This window comes from Primulina tabacum, chromosome 1 (assembly GCF_025594145.1).
Source record: "Primulina tabacum isolate GXHZ01 chromosome 1, ASM2559414v2, whole genome shotgun sequence".
NCBI lineage: Eukaryota > Viridiplantae > Streptophyta > Magnoliopsida > Lamiales > Gesneriaceae > Primulina > Primulina tabacum.
The window spans coordinates 18,636,672-18,642,671 of NC_134550.1; positions in this window are offsets into that span (position 1 = coordinate 18,636,672).

Below are 6,000 nucleotides of genomic sequence, written 5' to 3' on the forward strand. Positions count from 1 at the left end.
CTAACGCAAATTTTCCTACCAACCAAGCCAAATAGTTTCCACTTCAAGCTCCACATCCCATTACTATATAAACTTCAGCATACTTACTTTCTAATATAAAGCATAACTTGGTTAAAGATTGAAGCACTTTATTTAAATCTAAACTGAGCCATTTGTCTTCTGATAAAAAAAAAATGGCTTCTAGCAACAAGTACCTCACTGTCTTTCTTTTCTGGCTTATGGCTTTATCCTCAATAACGGGCAACAAAGTCCAAGCAGAGGCACGCCATCTCCTCGATGAAACATTGCCGAAGCCCGAGCTGCCTGCGCTTCCCAAGCTTGAGATACCAACTTTACCAAAACCGGAGCTGCCCTCGTTGCCAAAACCTGAACTTCCGACGTTTCCTAAGCCTGAGCTACCAACGTTGCCGAAACCCGAATTCCCAGAAGTTCCTAAGCTGCCTGAACTACCCAAACTTCCAGAATTGCCAGAAGTGCCGAAAGCTCCATGAGTTCATGGACAGGACCTAGCACTTGCATCAACGACGTCGTTGTTTCCTGGAGACTGTTTCATTTAAGTGTCGTGGTTTTTGTGTTCTATTATTATCACTTTCTATGAGAGATGTTATGCATGAACTTACTTGGGTATTTAAATTCGCTGTATAATGTAATTTTATACATTTCCATATGTTTTAGTTTGCTAATTAAGCCTATTGCTGCGTTGCATAAATTTTAATTTCCACGCTTTACCAAATTTGACCATCTTTCAAGATGATTGAACAGATTGTCTTCATTCAATGAATCAGCATGCATTTTTAAGCATCAAAAGCGAAAAAGTATTTGATGTGATCCGGGTGAATCGGGTGAGCTGGGTCGAGGCAATCCACAGAATCTGATTATAGTTTTGTTAAGGGAAAATGAGCAAGAAGATATATCTTTGAGGGAAAGGTATATTGAAATGGCTTAAACCGTATCTTGCAAACAAGAAAATAAACTCGTGAATGGGCGTCGGAGGAGCGTCCGGTTTCACCACTCCGATACTTAAGTCAGCAGGTAAAGATGAAGGAAAAATGGGCGTATATGTGTGAATATACGTGAATATGAGAAGAGATATCTCCTTTATTAATGTAAAACATACCTGCTATTTATAGGAATGAAATGTCATGATTACCTTGTTTTCAGTTCCCACATACTACTTAGGGTAAGATGGCTGCCATACCCTACTTCTGATAACTTGTTTTGACACATCAACGGTCAACCCCTGTGGTTCTGACAGTAATGACTGTCAAGCACAAGACATCCCATACTGGAGCACTTGAGTGAGATGCTACTTTCGAGGTAGCCCGGGTAGAAAGCCTCCCGTGAACTCGTATGAAAGCTCGGGCTTCTGGTAACTCGGGAAGAGGATGTCCCGGACATTCACCTGCCCGGCTTTTGACGAACTTTCCCTGCAAATTTACCTTGATTTTTGCTATCCATATAATATCCCGGGTTATTCATGACCCGGGCTCTTATGGGGGTATCACCACCTCTCCATTAAATAGTCGGGCTACTGTCTTACTCCCTGTCCCAATCAGTCATGCTTGACTTCTATAGAAACATATTTAATTCTGGATGATAAAAGCACCGGAGATTCATGCCTCTCGGACATGAGATAAGTTGTCGGGGCCTCATGTCTCCCGTACTTAGAATAGAGTACCAAGGATTCATGTCTCCCGGACTTAGAATAGAGTACCGGGGATTCATGCCTCTCGGACATGAGATAAGTTGTCAAAGCCTCATGTCTCCCAAACTTAGAATTGAGTAACAGGGCCTCATATCTCCCGGATTAGAATAGAGTGATGGAGCCTCATTTCTCCCGGACTTAGAATTGTCGAGTTGCGGAGCCCCGAGCCAGGGTACAGAGCCCTGGGCTTTATGAATAATCAGGGTACGGAGCTCTGGGCCATGGTACGGATCCCTACACTTGTTATTGTTGAGGTGCGGAGCCCCGAGAAAGGGTATGGAGCCCTGGGCCAGGTTAGGGATCTCTGGACTTGTGATGGTCGAGGTGTGGAGCCACGAGCCAGGGTGTGGAGCCCTGGTCTTGAAGTATAACTAGGGTACAGAGCCCTGGACCAGGGTACGGATTCCTGGACTTGTGATGGTCGAGGTGCGGAGCCTTGAGCCAGGGTACAGAACCCCGAGCTTAATGAATAACCAGGGTACGGATCCCTGGACTTGCGATGGTTGAGGTGCAAAGCCCCGAGCCAGGGTGCGGAGCCCTGAGATTTAATGAGCTTTGGATAATTAAGCATTATGTCATTCTTAGCCTCATAAATGCCATTTATTTTCTGAGTGACTAGTTGTGAATCGGAATATAAAATAATCCGGGAAGTTCCTACTTCTCGGGCAGCGTGTATACCAGTGAGAACAGCCTCATATTCTACTTCGTTGTTGGTCACCTGGGAGTCGATTCTCAAAGCCTATTTAATTTGTTCTCCCGGGGAGCTATTATCACCACTCCCACTCTATAAGGCCCGAGATTTTATTTCTGTTAATCTGCGATTATTGATATTGATTTGAGATGATTATGATGGAATATTCCGAGGCATAATGGTGAGATTTGAGCACTGTAATTAGATATGAATTAATGGACAGAATTACAATTAATGAAGATTTTAGGGACTGAAGCGCAATTGATGAGATATGAATTGAAATGACGTGAGAAGACTGGGGTTAGATGTGGAGGACAGAACGTTGCGCGCACATGCACGGAGAAAGGCGCGCATATGCGCGAGAAGCTTGATTCCGAGGCAGAAGACCTCGCGCATAACTGATATTATGTGTTCTGGGTATACTGATCAGTATATAATTGAAGTCAGATCAAAGAACGGACTGATTATATAATTGTTAAGATTTTTAGAGTTGATATGATCAAGATTATACAGATTTGCGATTGTTATCCGTGATTATTAAAGATTATGATTCGTATTGATATCGATTATGAGTTGTGGTATTACATCTGTGATGTTGAGATTGACGGGGTTACCGAGACTGTATTGTTATGCCGTCGAAACATCAGTAGATTGATTTTGATCAGATTCAGTATTGATTGAGATTGTATCATGATATCGTTGACATTGATCAGATTATGTTTTGATTTGAGTATTGATCAGAACATGTCTTGAATTGAGTTATACATTGATACAGTGTATTCGATATTGTTATTGCCAGATTGATTTGACAGACAGTGAGTTCGAGACTTCGACAGAGCCAGATCGATAGAACGAAACGAAAGGTATAAATTAATGTTGATGCGGGATTGCACAACTCGAGTTATATTTGACTTGAGTTTCCCAAAACCACATACTGAATGATTATTGCATTTGATATTTGCAATGCTTGATATTGACATGCTTATTCTATTGATTATAGCAAAGCATGAGTTAGAGTTGGACGGATCCGTCTAGTCTTTGGCAGAACCGCCAAGTCACTGGACTTTTGGATATATATCGATAGACTGAGGAGAAGACCGACTCCTATTGCAGATCTTCAATATAGACAGCCAAAGTCTGGGACTAAGAACGTACCACCATCTAGCTGGGGTAAAGTAGATGGGAGAACAATGCGTTCTTATTCAGATCGGGATCCCTAGATTAGGATGAGTCGAGTCAGAGTCTAAGAGTCACAGAGTGTGATTCAGAGTTTGTATTGATTCATGTTTCTGATTTTGATACATGTTATGAATATTTGTTTCATGCTGTTATATTTGTTTATAGAAAATGCATGTATACATGATTTATACTGGGAATGTAATTCTCACCGGAGTTATCCGGCTGTTGTCTTGTTTGTATGTGTGCATGACAATAGGTGGGACAGGATCAGGATCAGGAAGAGGATGAGAGATTTTAGTTAGCGTGGAGATCCGGGCCCAGAAGCAGAATAGGATTCAGCACTGGATATATAGTCGTTGAACCTAGTTGAGATAGAGACATGTAGTACATGATTGTACTTTGACTTTGACATGTATATCAGATATATTACTGTTACGTTTCCGCATTTATATTTAAAAAAAAATATTTAGTCCCACTTCTCTTAATTGTTATATTTGACGTTAATAATGATTAAGACATGAATTAGCGTCCGGGTCCCCACACACTCCACATCATGCCAGACGCGACGCCCCATCCACAAATACTCTCCAGACCTCTTCATCATCAGGCTAAATCATTTTCGATAGAAAATCATATAGGGCTTGTGCTTTGATGGCAACCTAGGACCTATATTCAATATCATGCTCTCCCAGCTCCACTATCCACTTTATCATTCTCTCAGACACCTCCGAATGAGTCATAATCCTCCAAGAGGATTGTTGGTAAGCACAATAATCGGGTGCGACAGAAAACTAAGCCTCAGTTTCCGAGCAGTCATAACCCGAGCCAGGTCTATTTTTTCTATTTCACTATATCGGAGCTGATAGGATCGGTTAATAGGTAGAAAAGTATTTAGAAGGGGGAGTTGAATAAACACTCACGATTTTTATAACCTTCTTCAAATGAAGTATCAGTTTTGTGATAAACTGAAACTTAGGAATCTTGTCATCGATCAGTTTAACTAAATATAGTTGCGGAAATAAACTGACTGAAAGATAGAATAAATGGCTGAAATAATAATGCAATGAGTTATGGATGTTCGGAGATTGAATAACTCCTACGTCACCTCTTCTATCACAAGGATAGGATATGCACTAAAAGACTTTGATCAATACAAAACTTGTACAGACCCACTTCATTTTAGACTTAACACTGTCAATACTGAAACTCTTAGTTAACAACAATTTTCACAGTTCTTCGACTGGATTTAGCACAACTGATAAAAGTAATACAGAGGTTTGTGCTAGTAAACTCGAAAAGTAGCCTCAAATGCTACGAATATTTCTAATAAGTGTGAGCTTTTTGAATCTCAAATGAGAGTAATAAATCTAGCAGAATAACAGCAAGCTTAAGAGAATGAATGAATCATATTTTTCAACGCTGTATCTCATATGCTCTTCTTGCCTATTTATAGACTTCCTTCCAACGGTAACAATAAATATAATTTGAATATTTGTATCTGTTGATTGCCACGTCAATATACTTCTGACAATCGTACACTGCAAATTCTGAAATGCGGCGTTCCACTAATAGGTGCAGTCTGCTTTGTGCTGTTGTCGGTTGAATGTCCTTTTCAACTGATGACGTGTTCAGCTGAATGATCAACTGATAAGTAGATTGCTAACCTCACAACGGAGTATCTCAACTGATCAGTTTCCAACTTATCAGTCAGTTGACAAAGTAGATTCAGTTCGGCTGGTCTCAATATTAAACTTCAGTTAGACAATTGTCAGTTCGTGTGTTCGTGATCAGTTAGTTCAACAGATTTAATCTCTAATTTTGTCAAACCACCGAAATTAAGTTTCCAATAATTTTTCCCTTTTTGGTGTTTGACAAAACTTGTAAAGTATGAGCTGATCAATTGAACTTGAAATAATCTTCAATTTCATTGTAGATAAAATAACTTTTCCAATGTACAGATTCGTACAAAGAATGAAATAAGTATCTAATCTTATGTACAGATTCGTACAAAGAATAAAGAATACAGAATTTTCAAGTCTTCAACCATTCAATTGAAGTCAGTTGATCTTCATAAATTCTTTTTCTTTCCTTTGTCTTCTTCTGTTTCTTTAATAATTTACCCCTTTTTGTCAAGCACATCCACTTTTCTTGTTAGTATGCGGACATCTGCTGCAATATCTGATACTGCATTCATCATAATGTCCTGCAGCAGGTCAATTCTTTTAGTGACCTTTTCTTCAAGAAAGTCAAATCGCATGCCGACTAGAGCTTGAGTCTGGAAGTGCGATTCAGTTGACAATCTATCTTTCTTGATTTATTCATTTTGGATATAAAGAGCAGATACACTCTTGTTAAGCTGATTCAGTCTGTCTGTTGTAAATTCATAATTTGAATTGAGCTTCAAGGTATGTGCTAGCTGAGTAGA